The sequence below is a fragment of the Petromyzon marinus genome, chromosome 1 (assembly GCF_048934315.1).
Source record: "Petromyzon marinus isolate PM22_M1 ecotype Great Lakes invasive population chromosome 1, UKy_Petmar_22M1.pri1.0, whole genome shotgun sequence".
Lineage (NCBI taxonomy): Eukaryota > Metazoa > Chordata > Hyperoartia > Petromyzontiformes > Petromyzontidae > Petromyzon > Petromyzon marinus.
Window position 1 is genome coordinate 24,247,537 of NC_133667.1, and position 16,605 is coordinate 24,264,141.

General features: G+C 45.3%; 1 protein-coding gene across 1 annotated transcript in view; it reads right to left on the bottom strand.

Annotated features, from left to right (window-relative positions):
* MAP1B (microtubule associated protein 1B) overlaps window positions 1–2,235 on the bottom strand; it is a 96,639-nt gene extending 94,404 nt beyond the window's left edge. The window contains exon 1 of the mRNA XM_076065907.1: window positions 2,217–2,235. The gene's annotated coding sequence lies outside the window, so the exon portion shown is untranslated. The remainder of the gene's footprint in view (window positions 1–2,216) is intronic.
* Window positions 2,236–16,605: the final 14,370 nt, after the last annotated feature.

Below are 16,605 nucleotides of genomic sequence, written 5' to 3' on the forward strand. Positions count from 1 at the left end.
GGAAAACCACAACAGGAAAATGTTCTTGTTACGTGACTTTACCGAAAGAACCAAGAATGATTAGAGAGTCAGGCTGTTGAACTAGACGCCATCGGTTGGCGACACACTCTGACAATGCAGTTGCACGGAGTCCGCCAGACCGAGTGTCGTACACTTATAGCAGAATGTTTCAGATTTTCGATTTTTTAAAATCTTTTTTTCGGGGGTGACAATTGTCTACCCTGTCACCCCCCTGGCTCCGCCCCTGCATTTAACATACCTGTCAAACCACACGGTTTACCCGTATTCTTGGACAAGGAAATTGAGTGTTCAGGTCCATACGGCGTACAGACGTTTCAATAGGGGCAATTTTTTTTAAATATATGTTTGTGTTTCTCCCCTTGTGATGCGACTTTGTAGGATGAACGTTGAGATTTATAAGGGGCACGGGGTGACCAACAAGGCCTGAATTGGTCTGTAATAAGTAGGGCACTGATAAGGGGTTGACAGGTATGAATTTAATATGAGCATGCCATTAATTAATTATTAGCACCGCGTTTTGCATAATATTTGCATATTTCGAAAAGCCATCGATTCGTGCGCACCCGATTGGATGCATGCATTACACACTGCAGGTTTAAGTCTTATTATAATAAACCATATATATACTTTACACTTCCGTCAATAACATTGCCCTAAAATAAAATAAAACTATATATATAGGATCATTCTTATCCGATATTACTCTTACTGCTCTTATTCGCGTGGGTAAATATTTGTAGATAGCCTAAGCGGACAATAGGACGAATTTTCCGACTTCTATTGACGAAAAAATAACGGATAATAGTCGTTTTCACCAACCATATACAAAGGCCGTGGATGAGAGTACTGTAGTTGCTGGTAATACGACCGTGGATACGAGTTCTCCTGTAGTAGTAGGAGTAGTGAGCGACGTTTCGGGCAATGGCCCTTCACATCACATGGAGAGGCCATGGAGGTGGTGGTTAGTAGTCGTAGTATATTAGTTGCACACATTGATTGCAAATGACATTGCGTTCGTGAAATGTTCACGTGTAGGGATTCATGTTCCACACACGCTAACCGCTTTAATTCGTTATTCCCAATCACAGGACTTTTATTGTCCTATCTCTGTTTTAGTAATTTGATGTCAATCGCTTGAAGTGCACCTTCAATTGAAGCCAAGGTGAGTGGCATTCGTATTGCAATGAATGCAAGCACACACACACATAAAAAACCCCAGCGTTAAATTTCGTTCCGCACTTTAAATGTGAAGAAAACTAAATATCCAGTCAGAGGTCGATTGAAGGCAGCTCCGTGATAGCCGCTTCCGCGGACCGTTCTCTCGTGCTGACAGATCAGATGCACTGCTCTGCGGCCGTTCCAAATGGATCCTTCGCCTACTGCCACTACGACGACAGCTTGTGGACAACATTTGCGAGACGTATATTTTTTTCCTGTCGACGTTGCTGCACTTGACGTGCAAACGCACAAACGTGGCCCGCCGCACGTGCATTTCACAACTGTGCAATGTGATTGCATGCAGTACGTACAGTATCTAATTGTACCCAGGGATTCAATTCGGCCGGGGCCGTCCGCATCGAGCAGCGATCCTGTACATATGTTCGGGCTCGGCACACCGCATCCAGTATTCCTCTCGCTGCGGCTTTGGCTTATCGCCACACGCATACTCCAGTCTACCTGAGCGAAACCGAGACCGTATTCAGCGAGATGTCTAAGCCACGATGACTGTGAACGTGCACGCACGGGTTCAGGATGACATAATTTAAACTTAAATAAAAAGTGAGTGGCCTTGGGCGGGTCACGTCGCTTATAAGGGATCACCGTGGCCAAGAATAATGGGCAGTCCAGGAAGGGGTGGAACGCGTCCGAGAGGACGTATAAGCGAAGAGGAGATGGAGCGATTAAATCCAGGGAATTATTTCAGGTGGAGCTGTCTGCGGCTGAGCTCCGGAAAATATCTCCCCGCACCTGAGGTCTGGTGGGGTTGGTAATAGGGTGTGGGTGGACCCGGACAGATTTTCCACGATAAATTTATAATCTGATTTTTACATCGCGTGATCCTGGGAAGATAGGGTGATGACGCGTTGGAGGAGGGCAGGAGGCCTTCATCCAGCAGTGGAATGATCATGGCTGATGATGATGATGATGACGGTGTCGTACCGTACAGGTAGGTGGTGTGGCGCGTGTGCGTTTACCTGGATATAGCGAGGCAGGCGAAGCTGCAGGAGACCTGCCGTGTCACAGTGCGGTAGGGTCGGCTGTGTGTCCCCTGCGGGCGACTGGGCGAGAGTGAGTGGCTGAGCCGCTACTGGGAGCGGAGCAGATGGCACTGACGCGCAGCGCAGATAGAGGCAGCCAGCACCGGTCTCATTGGCATTCAGCGCGGCACGCTGAGCAAACAGCCACGTGGAGGGTATACCTAGCCACTCAGTCACCCACCTACTCAGCCACCCACCGACTCACCCGTCGACTCACCCACTCATCCACCGAGTCACACAGTCGCCCACCCACTCAGCCGACTCACCCACCGACTCACTCACCCACTCACCCACCCAGTCAGCCACACACGTACTCCCACACACCCACTCGCCCACACTCCTCACCCACCCCAGCCACCCACTCATCCACCGAGTCATCCGGTCCCCCACCCACTCAGCCACTCACTCACCCACCCGGTCCTCCACCCACTCACCCACCCACCAACTCACCCACCCAGCCACTCACTCACCCACCCGGTCCTCCACCCACTCACCCACCCACCAACTCACCCACCCAGCCACTCACTCACCCACCCGGTCCTCCACCCACTCACCCACCCACCAACTCACCCACCCAGCCACTCACTCACCCACCCGGTCACCCACTCACCCACCCACTCACACAGCCACCGACTCACCCACCGGGATTACCCATTCATCCACCGAGTCACCCAGTCATCCACGAACTCACCCACCCGCTCAGCACCGGCAGCAGCATCATCGGCAGCAACAGCAGCAAGGAAAAGCAATACAGTATTACCATCGGCATAAGCGTTATCATGAACAGCAGCAACAACATCAGAATCACCATCAGCAGCGCCAGCAAAATAATGATAACCAAGAGCAGTAGCGTCAGCAGCAGTAGCGGCCACAACACTATCATTACACTGTCACACATTTTTTGTTCATGGGTATTAAGTGTTATTTCCGAATTGCTTATGCCTCAAAAGTACAGAAAATGGCTATTATTCCCCACAAACATTGCTTTTGTGACCAGGACAGTGATATTCTGAAATTTACCTATTTTCCAGAATATTCCAGATAGATTCAGTGCTGAGTAAACTTGGAGAAACTTCTAGAACATTCTCGAACTTTCCAGTACTATAAATAGTAGTATAAATACAGGGGCCTTAAGCCCACCAGTTCAGTTTAGTTCCAGCTACCTAAGTGGATACATATCTGCATTTTTCTGAGATGGCATCAAGAGGCTGCAAGCATCCGGCAGACGCATTTTGCTATGTCTGCGGCCAATTTATCAAGACAAGAGCGAAAAAGTACTCTGTGGAAACATCTGCTAAGATGTGGTGAGGCCTACAAAGTTAATTTCAGCATGCCTGTCAGGGATCAAGACAAACCCTGGGCACCTCATTTCACCTGCGAGCAATGCAAAGAAAACTCTGGAAGGTAAGATGTACAATTTTGGCTCGGAATTTTATGTTATAAAATTTGTGGGAAAAAATGTTATTGTAAAAGTTTTAAATGTTTTAATTTTTACAATTTTCAATGCCATGAGCTCCCCGTACCCACTCCTCCGGACAAAGAGCAGCCATCTTTAGAAGAGATCAGCAAGTCAGAGAGCGAGGAAGACGTTGTAGATCCAGATGACAATTTCAGAGGTGGAGCTGAGGAGAGAAAACCATACTACCCCAACCAAAAATACCTCAACGACTTGATCAGAGATCTTGGTCTCACCAAGTCCAATGCCGAGCTATTGAAGTCTAGGCTCAAGCAATGGAACTTGTTGGATGAAAGTGTGCAAGTCGTAGATCAGAGGAAGCGCCACAAACCTTTTTACAGCTTCTTCACCCGTCAAGATTAGCTCTGCTTCTGCCACAATGTGACCAGTCTGTTCGAGGCAATCGGAATCGCCTGTAACCAGAATGAATGGCGCCTCTTCATTAACAGCTCATCCAGGAGCCTCAAAGCCGTACTGCTCCATAATGGTAACAAGTACTCGTCTCTTCCCCTGGCTCACTCGGTGCACCTCAAAGAGGATTACAACAGCCTCAAGACCTTGCTGGACGCCTTGAAGTATGATGAGTACAGTTAGGAGGTCATCGGAGACTTCAAAATGGTAGCATTCCTGATGGGTCTCCAAGGCGGTTTTACCAAGTTTCCCTGCTATCTTTGCTTTTGGGACAGCAGGGACAACAAGGCGCACTACCACAGGCAGGACTGGCCACAGCGGACCGAGTTCTCTGTGGGGAGGAACAACGTCAAGTGGGAGCCACTGGTGAACCCCCAGAAGGTGCTGATGCCACCACTGCACATCAAATTGGGCCGTATGAAACAATTTGTCAGAGCTGTAGATAAGAAGTCGACAGCCTTCAAGTACTTTCAAGACTTCTTCCCTAAGCTGTCTGAGGCAAAGGTCAAAGCCGGTGTCTTCGTCGGACCACAGATAAGGAAGATCCTGGAGTGCAATTAATTCCCCAAGAAGCTCACTAGTAAGGAGAAAGTGGCTTGGAACAGCTTTGTCGCAGTGGTTCGTGGCTTCCTGGACAATCACAAGGTTGGAAACTATGTGGAGGTGGTTGAGACTCTGGTGAAGAACTATGGCACAATGGGCTGTAAGATGTCCCTCAAAGTCCATATCCTTAATGCTCATCTCGATAAATTCAAGGAGAACATGGGAGCGTACTCGGAGGAGCAAGGCGAGCGCTTCCACCAGGATATACTTGATTTTGAACGCCACTACCAAGGACAGTATAACGAGAACATGATGGGAGACTACATTTGGGGGCTGATTCGTGAAGGTGATTTACAGTATAATCGTAAATCTCGAAAAACTACTCACTTCTAAATCTTTTGTAGTCATTTTTGTATTACTTTAGTATAAATACATGTTAATTTTGATTCATATGTTGTTTTCTGACTTTATGTGAACGAAGACACAAATTCGCCCGTTTTGTCATTGAAAATAGGTCAATTTCAAAATATCACTGTCCTGGTCACAAAAGCAAAGTTTGTGGGGAATAATAGCCATTTTCTATACGTTTTAGGCATACGCAATTACGAAATAACACTTACTATCCAGGAACAAAAATTGTGTTACATAGTGTTATCATCGTTAGTATCAGCATCATTACAATCAGCAAATGTATCATTAACAGCAGCAGAAGGATGGACTTTGTCAAAATCAGCGACATCAAAATAATGATCATCATCAGCAGCTGCATTACCAACACCACCAGTATAAAAATCACCGTCAGCATAATCATCAGCAGCATCACAGACATATCCGTGACCAATATCAAGGGGCGCGCTCATGGCTTTGAAATTGGACCTCACGTGCATTGAAACACCGATTAAGGAGATTGCACAGCTACTTGCACGGCGTGTGTATCGCTTGCACTCAGCTGCTGCACCACGCGTGTATCGCCTGCACTCAGCTGCTGCACCACGCGTGTATCGCCTGCACTCAGCTGCTGCACCACGTGTATCGCCTATACAGTACTCAGCTACTGCACAGGGAGCAGCCAGTGAGCCCAACGTGTATAACGTGTGCGTGTGTCGTACACCCTCCACCATCCGACGCAGCCAATTAATACAGTTGTCACGTGGTGAACATAGGTTCCGATTTAATCCGGTTTCAGCAGCAGCAGCAGCGGTGTGTTGGCGTGCAATCGCCAAAAAAATGCATTTGTTTTTACGTGAAAAGACAGATTTGAATGGGCCCTATTGTCTGCTTATCAAGTTTGTTATTTCTCCCCAATTACGCGGATTGTTTTGAGTTGTATAAACACAGTTGTAACTGTAAATGGAAAATTAAAGACGAGTGCGATTGTAGGCCATGCAACCCAAACAATTGACCGTAGAGTAAACCACACTGTGGTCTGCAGGCCTTCAAATGAGGAGGAACAGCGAAACGACACGAACTCTCCTGGACTCCCGAAGCCCTCTCGTGGCGAGCAGACCTCGACATTTGGCATTTAGGTTTCCTGAACATAATTATTGCCATCACACGCAAGAATCAACGTTGTACAGGGTTTGAAGCTTTCGTGACTGCAGGAATCCATACTCTTTGGTGCTTTCGGTAAAGTCACGTAGATAGAAAAATGTGTTCTACCTACGTGACTTTACCGAAGATTCAACGTTGTACGAGGTACTGTGCAATGGCGCCCCCTAGCGTATGTGTGAAAGACCCACAACACGGACCGCGACGCAGGGAACCTGTTCCCTGCCACGGGTCACAAGGACTCGGGAATCCTGGGCGATGCGCCTGAGAGGAGGCCGGGTTCTACAATGCAGTGCATTTCGGGTGGCAGGGTGGCGAATGCCATGTCAGCAGTCATCTACTGAACTGGCATCGATGAGATCCTGCGTTAGAATATTGGCAGCCACCACTATAAAACACCGACTTCTGAGCTGTCGTCAGTTGATGGCCTCAGCCTGGTCACCAATGGCTGGACAACAACAACAAAAAACACAATCACGTTGAATTTGTTTATTCACTTAATTTGAGTTTCCTGCCACGTGTATGATCACTCATGAATGAAGTTGGCCATAACATCCCAATTTTTGGACCACAGAGCTTGGGGGGGAAATGTTGGGCACCGGTTTTGACTGCCTTCCCAATCGCGCGTCCGTCTGTGGTTTCCGGCGTCTCTGAATCGCAGGTGTTCTATCCGTGTTACAGACATTTAAAAAGAAAGAATATGAAAGCATAAACCCGTTTCCATAATGAGGGATATTGGTCGCGAAAGCCTACGTGTTAAAAATAAACCCGTTGCCAATTCACTGGCTGGATGACAGCCTCCCCATGCCCTGCAGATCTTGGAGATAATATTTGACCAAACGCCAAAGCTGGTCAGCGATGATTGGTGATGGCGGGAAGCATAGACTTTGGGGCACAGTACAGAACAATGAATTGTGCTGCACTGCACTGTCTTGACAACGCTCGTGACCCTCTCATCCAGGACATCTGTGAAAAAGAGCTTGATAGCTTATCGGATTCCTCCAGTCTAAATAAAGATTCTGATTCTGACTTTACCTATCACTGTCAGCCGTAAACAGATCATCGTGCCCACCTTCCGTTAAAACCTATAGATTTTTGCGAGAAAAAAATCGCATCTGGAACAGTTCTACGGATCACTTCCCCACGGGCTCGTGAACCACAGGTTGGGAATCTGCTGTCGACCAATTGGGTTAAACTTTTGAAACTGCTTATAAAGTGCACGGTAGTAGCGGTTCTAATGATATAGATTACTTGAATAGCTTGTCCAGAAATATGCCGTTAATGGGCATTGTGAGAGCTGCTTTCCATGTTACGGCATCATAAAACCCTTTTAGTGAAGCACAGAAACAATAATAATAATAACAGCGCTGCACGTAAACATTTTTAGTGCAAGGTGTCTGGAGATTCCAAAAAATTTCTTCCCTGCTCCACCTACATTTACAGGCAGTGCTTGGCAAAGCATTTCCACTCAGAATAATAGAGCAGGAATATTTAGCTGAGCGTCATTTCCTTCCATTTATGACACTTGAGATATTCTACAAGGCTGCTGACGATTAATCACTTGCAGAACAGTGCGTGGGATGGGGCCATAGGAACACATGAGTCAGCTGCACTCGGTAATGTATTGGAACTGTCACAAACACCTGCTAATGCCTGTCAGTGACAGTGAGTGTTGGAATGTAGCCGTTGTACCAAGCGTGACAGCTTCGCCAGCATCACCACCACGACTATCACCACCGCATCATGCACGGCGTTCATGAACTCACGTAAATATCATCTTAAGGATCACATCACACCTGTGCTCTTGTCCCTTCACTGGCTCTCTGTCCGTACCCGTATTGATTTTAAGATTCTCTTGCAAGTATTGAAGGCCATAATGGACTTGCTTCTCCCTACATTCATGACCTCCTTCGGCCATATATTCCATCAAGATCGTTAAGATCCTCAGATTGTGCAGTGCTCACTGTCCCACGGTCTAGGCTTCACGCTTGGGGTGACGGTGCCTTTGCAGTTGTGGCACCTCAACTCTGCAACTCGTTGTCCTTCGAGGTCAGGACTTCCCAGAACACTACAAATTCTCAAATCTCGACTAAAAACATTTTCAAAGTTCTTCTCACTTCTTCTTTGCTTGGTTGATGTTTAACTATTTCCGCCTTTCCATGCATAGGGCCCTGATAACGATTTTTTAAGGGCGCTTTATAAATGTAAATTATTATTATTATCCGCAGACAGACGGAAATTGCAAAGGACGCGTTTTCTTGCCAACGACAACCACTTACCCATTCACTAAGCAATGTCCCTTGCCACTGATTCAAGCCCCGATCTCTCCCTTCTTGGATCGCGCTGTCATCATCCTCGAATCTCACCCCAGGTTCGGAAAAACGCTGGCGAACAGAGTGGAACAACGCGCACGTCCAGAGTAAACACCGACTTCGAAACCAAAACGACGCACTTCTTGGTTTTGACATTCCTTGAAGCCTTCAACCGCATCAGAACGTCAAGAGGCCGATGCGCATGACACCTTCATAAATGGAAACATTAAAGACCAGCCTCAGTTGCGCGATTGTGGTCATGCCAACCACTGTAGTCTGTGTTCCTTCAGAAGAGGAACAGCAAAACTGGACAAAACCTATCCTCTAGTTAGTCTAGTAGCTAGCAGATCTCGGCATTGGCATTTAGCTCCTGAACATATTGCCATCATATGCAATAATAGAATGGATGAATTTGAGAGCGACAAGGGGCTAAAGATGATCCACCCTTTAAATTCAATGAAGTGTCATAACTCGGGGCAGAGATTCAAGGAACAATTGTTTTAAACATTGTGGGCAATGTAGAGGCCATAAGGTGTCAGGATGTTCCTGGTGTAAAGAGGGTTTAGAAGTAATGTTTTTTTGGAATTATGATTCACAGCCCTTTGTCCATACACCATGTCACCACTTCATCATCTTATCACCACCTCATTGTTATCATTCGACCATCTCATTGTGATCAACGCCACCTCGTTATCATTTCACCACCTCACCGTCATCATTTCATGGCATTTTATCACCACGTCACCATGATCTCATCACAACCTCATCGTCATCATTTCATGACATCTTATCACCACGTCATCATGATCTCATCACAACCTCATCGTCAGCATTTCACCACCTCGTCGTCATAATCATTTACGCATCACGGTTGGGGTTTCTTGACACTCCCATCTACTGGGCACCATGAGTGGCCAACGGTTATCGATTCAACAATTAAAACTTGGGAGATATAATAAGACAAACTTTGGACTGATCGTTGATTCCAACGTTAATATTTCAACGTTACTTTTCACTCAACGTTCATACATGGACAACTTGAGATAGTTTACTATTCTTTACTTACGCAGGATGCAATAAATAGTACTTATCATATGGGGAGTGGTGGCGCGGTGCTTTTTTACGCGACTATGAACCGAGTGATCTGAGTTCAACTGCTGGTCATAGCTGACATCGGTGGTGAGTAATGTGTGGTCCTGTATGGTCAAACACCCATCACGACTGACATGACATCGATTGCCAAAGAGATGAAAAAATATGTTTTATATTTCTACCATATTTCCAGGTACGTTTTGTGGATATGGTTATAAAAAGGGAAGTATGGAAAATACCGTTTCAGTTTGAATTCCATTGTGAACTTGCTTTGCGATCCCATTCCGGACTTTTTTTAGAATGTTGTTGAGACATCGCGTTAATACGAACGGACCACGGAATAAAAACAGAAGCAACAGAGACATTTCCTGTGGGCAAGATTGCACATTTGCTCACTTGTTATCATCAGGCATGATCTACCCGTCACTGGATGAGGCCTTCCCTAAGCTGTCACCATCTCTCTGTTCTGGTCATCCTCGCAGCAGCGGCTTTGGACTGGCCATCGAACAAAGACGGGTCACTGCATCGCGTGGCGCTTTCAAATGCGCGTCTGCGGCCGTCTGGAACGCTCTTTATTCCGAAATTAGGAAGCCACGGGAGCTATGCACATTTACATTTAGATTGAAAACGAATTTCTTTTTCACTGCTTTTTGTGTTTAGCTCATTGTCCTTCCGCCGCACCTACGATTAGCACGGTTGGCTGCTGTGAAATAAGTTCAACGTGCATACGTACACACATACATTATTGGCCGGTTTACACTGGATGTGCAACTTGTCTTAAATGAATTTTACGTTGCAAGTCATGTTAATTCACGCCATAGTCTTAGTCTAGTTAGAGAGTGCTGACGATGCGTGCCGGCAATCTGGCACTTTGTCGGCGAGAGTTTGTGGATTCCACAAATATTGCGAAACTCCCTTCCTGTGACGGCGCAGAGGTGCCATACCCTGGCTCGCCAGGGAAAATACAGTGCAGCAAATTTACCAATCGCCAACTGTTTCCATCTGTACGGGGGATAGAGCGTTGCCCCCTCGCACAAGTGGGGTTTCTCCGGGTGCTCCGGTTTCCTCCCACTTGTATGAACGCGCATCATTAATTGACTGAAAGCATCTTGAAATAAACCCCCAATTTCTAGCAGGACCATTCCTGAACAGTGTCCCTGGACGCAGAATTTTTCTCCGAGATCAATAAGTCATTTTCATTAATAGAGTCGCAGCTTGTGGAATTTTATTAAAGTCGTAGTCCCTCCCTTTATTTGTTTATTCTTTGGGGCCGTCCATAAATGACGTCACGCATCTGGGGGGGGGGGGGTCAGACATTTGTAACGATGTGTGACGAGAGGGGGGGGGTTGAAAAATGTGACGTCATATCAAAATGCGCAACTTTAAATAAATATAGAATTGTTATAACACTAATTCGAATAACAACACTCCTACAACATCAGAGTGCAGCGCCACATTAAATACGCACTACAATGACAATAGTTTAAAGCGATTTGAAGCATGTTTTATTTTCAAAATGGAACTATGGTTTTGGGGGGGGGGCAGAGCTTTGTGACGTCATATTTGAGGGGGGTCTGACTTTTTATGACGCCGTGTGACGAGGGGGGGGGTGTCAAAAATCGTCCCCTTTTAGTCGTGTTGACTGACGCGGTGAAGACATCTAACCCATTCTTAATTAGGTGTTGGTGTGCATCCCATCTCCGCCTCCCATCATATCATCAGCTCAGCCAATCCGCGAACTCCGTCATTTTTTTATAACATTTATACACAATTGCCATTTTTGGTCTTCTGTGCGCCGCAGTCTCTGGTATCCGTTCCTGAAGGATATATAGTTCTGCATCTTTCATTCAGACGAGTTAATTTCCGTGCCTTCATAGTTAAGCATACTTAGGTCTCTGATAATTAGCCATAATCAGTGCCGAATTAAGCTAGTGCGGGGCCTGCAGCATATGTTATGAAGGGGCTTTAAATATAAAAAAACACATAAATATACATACATACTTGCATAGTAAAGTCATTAATTTTTTTATTTGCAATACAGCCAGATAAAACGACAAATCGCTAACCTTAAACACCCAGTCGTTCATAAAAGTTGAAGGCAGTATAGTACTATAGTATTAGAGCAAGTGCAGAATCACTGAACCGGAATTAATAGCTTGACACGTTTAGCGCGGTGCCCTTGAGAGTGCGGCGCCCGTAGCATTATGTAGCTACTTATGTAGCTACTTATGTAGCTACTTTTGTAGCTACTTTTGCTCCTAGGATAATCTGGCACTGGCCATAATCAGGGGTCGGTAACCAGCGAATCCGGAGCCGCATGTGGGCTCTTTAAAGACGACTTGTGATATAATTTATTATAAGGACCACCGTCTCGTATTCGCATCGCATTGCGGCTCTTGAAATATTTAGTGTTTGACCGAATTAAAAAGAAAGTATCTTCTTGTTATTTTGGTTGTCGACCCCCAGGCCATAATCAGCGTCATGCTGGGCGTTCCTTGTGGGGGGTTCCCCATCTTCAGCTCTAAATACCAACACCCGCCATTCGCCACTAAGTGACGGTGACCACGGTGGTCTGTGCCAGGCCAGGTGCACTTTGAGGCTGCCACGTGAAGTGTCGAATGCTCGCTGCTGGCAGGGTGTCTCGGAACAGACCCAGCAGGTGCCATAGGTTGGCTGACTGAGGTGACTGGAAGATGCACCATCTGTGCTACTTACTGTGCCAGGCTAGGTGCAGGAGGTCTCGGGACAGACCCAGCAGGTGCCATGGGTTGGCTGACGGAGATGACTGGTAGATGCACCAGTTGTGCCAACTTGCTTCATTCATTTTATCCGCCCGGCGCTCCGCTCGTTGTTGTGAGCGTTGCTCCTCTGCCCTTCGTTGTTGCTGGAGGGCGACTGCCTCCAACTGCCCAATAGCAGCGTCCTGCACGAGCCTCCTCCATAGCTCAACTCCAAATAATATCACACAAACACACGCGGCGATCCTGTAATTACAAATAGTTAGCGCTATTGCCTCCCACGTCACGCGACATCACTACACTTTGTGCACAGGGTGGTCCAGATATCTTGTGACCACCCCCCCCCTTTAATTCTCTAAAACTTTATATTTTTTGAAGTAAGGTTTATTTAAAAAAGAAATGAATATGGATATATGAAAAGGAAACATATTTTAGGGTCAATTAATTGGGGGTGACAAGACAGCTGGAACACCCTTTTGTTTAGACCATGAAGGTTCACGATTATGGTCATATTCTATTTGGCAAGCAGTAGGACAATAAGGCAAGTGTATAATAGTTGCATCCTTATTCTTGGTTCTTTCGGTAAAGTCACGATAGGAGGGAAATAATAAAAATATATAAACAATAAAATTCTCACGACGTTTCGACCGCAACACAAGCGGTTATTATTTTTTTAACCGCCACTTTTTTAAAATTTTCTTGCTGTGGCTTTTACACCTGATGACGATTGCTTGTGTTGCGGTCGAAACGTCGTGATAATTGTATTATTTTATATTTTTATTATTTATTGTTTCCCTTCTACGTGATTTTACCGAAAGAACCAATAATATGAATCCCTGCAGTCACGAAAGCTTTAAATCAAAAGTTGCATCCTTGTCAAGGAATCATCAGTACAGCTACAGTACTGTCTCACCTTTCTGAAGAAATGCCGTGACCACAAGGTAATACCGATCTTAGAACTTGACTAAACTCTTGTCGGTAAAAGCTTCTCTTCACAAGGCAGCAGGCATCGTCATGCTCGCAGCAGACGTTGCAGCTATCGCGATTTTCACCTGAAGACGGTGGCTTGTGTTGCGTTCGAAACGTCGTGATTTATTTTGCTACCTATTGTGACTTTACCGAAAGAACCAAAGAGTATGGATTCCTGCAGTCACGAAAGCATCAAATCAAGATTGTGTATATTTATACACACACACAGGGTGGCCCAAAAACCTAGGACACATCGGGTTATTTAATTTATTGTAACACTGGCATGAACACATTTTAATATTTGTTTTATGTTAATATGTTATATATTGTAATTATTCACGTATATCCCTTCTTCCTTTTCAGATGACATTTAAAAATGGAGAGAAAGTTTGACGACGAGACGAACGAGTGTTTAAGAAGGAAGGTGTAATCTTGAAAAAAATAATTCCTGAATTGGTTTCTAAAAAGAATGCATGCGTGCGTTAATGTTAATTGAAGCGCAGTTTTTAAGATTTGTTAAATAAATGAAATAACCTTTTGATTCGTTACATAAATATAAGGCGCTTTATAAATCGAAAATAGCATAGAATAATGACCCTGTGTGTCCTGACTTTTGGGCCACCCTGTATACAGTAGATGGAGGAAATGTCCACCACAAGTCGCTATGTTTGAACATACAAGCCATGAAAAAAGTGGAAGTTGATATAATGCACATCTTCGTGAAAACAGAAATATTTCAACAGCACCATTCCATCGCATCGGCTGCGCTTGTCAACAAAACAATGTACAGTAAAGACACAAGTTTCATCCATACAGCTTATCCATGTATTAACTGCTTTTTGTGTTCAGTTTGTTGTCCTTTCCCCGCATCTCCGATTAGCACGGTTGGCTACGTACGGTGCGAAAGAAGCTCAACATACATGCAATTACTGATTTTGAGACTTTTTTTTACTTTCACTGAAAAGAAAGGTAGATATTGATGATGTTTGGTCAACCTTTTCCAGAACATACTGGGGGTTTAGAAAGTAGTAACATGTAATGTACCTGTACCAGAAAGGATGTGTGTATAGGGTAAGGTGATGTCACGTAATGAGTTCTCAACCTTTGAAAACTTTTGAATGCATTCCAGAAGATGATATGAAAGTCTTTAAGGACCGTAAGGAATGGAATGAGTTTTCCTAACTGTGTGAATAGGCATGCTAGCGGTCTAACACTTGACTACATGTGTAGGTTTAATTAACCCTTATTTGAAGCTTTGGTGACTGCAGGAATCCATACTCTTTGGTTCTTTCGGTAAAGTAACGTAGGTAGAAAAATAAAATAAAAAAAATAATATATCGCGACATTTCGATCGCAACACAAGCGGTCGTCCTCAGGCAGAAAAAAAACAAACCAACAGTGGAACTGCTGAACCACAATCCAACAGTGGAACTGCTGGACCACAATCCAACAGTGGAACTGCTGGACCACAATCCAACAGTGGAACTGCTGGACCACAATCCAGTAGTGGAACTGCTGAACCACAATCCAACAGTGGAACTGCTGGACCACAATCCAACAGTGGAACTGCTGGACCACAATCCAACAGTGGAACTGCTGGACCACAATCCAACAGTGGAACTGCTGGACCACAATCCAACAGTGGAACTGCTGGACCACAATCCAGTAGTGGAACTGCTGGACCACAATCCAACAGTGGAACTGCTGGACCACAATCCAACAGTGGAACTGCTGGACCACAATCCAGTAGTGGAACTGCTGGACCACAATCCAACAGTGGAACTGCTGGACCACAATCCAACAGTGGAACTGCTGGACCAAAATCCAACAGTGGAACTGCTGAACCACAATCCAACAGTGGAACTGCTGAACCACAATCCAACAGTGGAACTGCTGAACCACAATCCAACAGTGGAACTGCTGGATCACAATCCAACAGTGGAACTGCTGGACCACAATCCAGTAGTGGAACTGCTGGACCACAATCCAACAGTGGAACTGCTGGACCACAATCCAGTAGTGGAACTGCTGGACCACAATCCAACAGTGGAACTGCTGGACCACAATCCAACAGTGGAACTGCTGGACCAAAATCCAACAGTGGAACTGCTGAACCACAATCCAACAGTGGAACTGCTGAACCACAATCCAACAGTGGAACTGCTGGACCACAATCCAACAGTGGAACTGCTGGATCACAATCCAACAGTGGAACTACTGGACCACAATCCAACAGTGGAACTGCTGGACCACAATCCAACAGTGGAACTGCTGGGTTGTTTTTTTCCGCCTGAGGACGACCGCTTGTGTTGCGATCGATGTATATTTTTTTGTTTTATTTAATTTTTCTGCCTACGTGACTTTACCGAAAGAACCAAAGAGCATTAATTAGCCCTGTTAAAGTTATGCGAACTGAATTTTGAAGAATAGGCCTTTGCTGTTGTATCCATGAAAATGAATCGGTAATTCAACAGACAATAAAACGCAGGCTGGAAACAAATATATTTAACGACGCTCGTGGATGTGTAGCATTGCGTGTACAATCATGCTCGTTCAGCCTTTTCCACACCACCAGCTTCAATAGAACCGAATGTGTGGCAATGTTGGTGGTTATATAACAATAGTCATACAAATTTATGAAGCGTCCTTAAACAATCGTTCTCAGGGCGATTAGCACCAACTTCAAACAGTTGAGAAAATGTGGCCATCCCACCAGGCAGCAGTGGTCTGGACAAAGGCTGAGAACTTTTGTACATGTAATGGCTTACACACCTTTGTGTGCTGTAACATGTAATGGGAATCAGTGAAGCAGCAGTAGTCTTGAGAGTACACCCGGATTGCTACCCGTGCATCGTCCTAATGGACAGCGCGACATTTCAGATGAGTCTCCTCAGAATGGACGTAACTCTTCTTGACTCCTTAAATGACGTGAGTGATTTGACACCGTTGCCCCAAAACTATTGTTCGTCGATGTATTATGACTTCGAAGTACAGTACAACACTTTCTTGCGTGGTATATGTTGTCCATAATTTGCTACATTTCAAAGGTGATTGACCCTAAGCTACAGGCAACGGTAAATGGTCCGAACATTCTGGGTAAGATTGGGACGATTGGTGGATGATCTGACTGCATATTCTTATTAGGCTCGTCGAATTAGTAGCGCAGAATTTTGAATTTCTCCTGCAACACTGTTATCGATTTGATTACATCATTGTTTCGTTGCTGTTACTTGAAACCACTGTCATTCTTTTGTCAG